Source organism: Corvus brachyrhynchos, unplaced genomic scaffold (assembly GCF_000691975.1).
Source record: "Corvus brachyrhynchos isolate BGI_N302 unplaced genomic scaffold, ASM69197v1 scaffold68, whole genome shotgun sequence".
In the NCBI taxonomy this organism is placed as follows: domain Eukaryota; kingdom Metazoa; phylum Chordata; class Aves; order Passeriformes; family Corvidae; genus Corvus; species Corvus brachyrhynchos.
In genome coordinates this window covers 846433-847371 of record NW_008240039.1, presented here as the reverse complement: position 1 = coordinate 847371, position 939 = coordinate 846433, and positions in this window count along the sequence as shown.

Below are 939 nucleotides of genomic sequence, written 5' to 3'. Positions count from 1 at the left end.
GCTCCAGGGACAAGTCACACCAAAACCTTTCCTAGAAGACACTGGATAGAACTTCAGAGCCTTTTAAAACTCTCTTCACTAATTCTTCACCTGTACCTAGGCCTGCTGTGCTGCTTCTTGCTCACCTTGATGCACCTTTTGGTTGAAGTTGCTTCCTTTGGAAACAAGATCTTCTTTCAACGTACCTTAATTGCCACCCAGTTAAACTTCTGTCAAGCAGGCTTTGCTTTTTTAGCAATTTATTTTGGAGCCTGATGCCCTCTGCATGTTCTTTATAGAAAAAGGAAGCTGCAGCAACTTGCATTTCCCCCCCACACACAATCTGACACCAATAGCTTTTTTAACTTTATCATTGTTCCAGGCTTTCTTTAGCTACCATCTGACCCCTCAAAAAAACCCCACGAGACAAAGCTTTGTCAAGGCTGCATTCCCAGTTGTTGCTCTTGCACATTCTTGGCTTCTTCCTCGTTCCCTGGTTTCCCTTTTCCCCACTTTTATAGCACAGGACCCACCTATCACAGACATCCAGACACTCCAGGTCAGCAAACACCCTGGCTGCTGAGTGCTGTTTTATTTTGGGTGATGGATGTGGCTCCACAACACAGCTTAATTAAGTCTTGCCAGATAGAGAATCAAGATAAATCCAGAATTTGCATTTCCACTAACTTGTGGCTGTGATTCAGATACTCCTTTCTCCTCAGTTCTAAAATAGTGGCTTGTCAGGTCATCATAAATTGTGGAAATAAAAAACTAAGAAATGGATCTTTGCCTTAACCATCAGAAACAGCACAGGCAGAGGATTCGAGCATGGTAAGTTTGCACACAGAAGTCACCCCTCAACAGCAGGGCATACTCAGAGTTTGTGCTTCAAAACTGAGCAACAAAAGGCAAATAATTCTTACTGAAGAGTCCCATCACCTTCCATTTTCTCGGCACCTC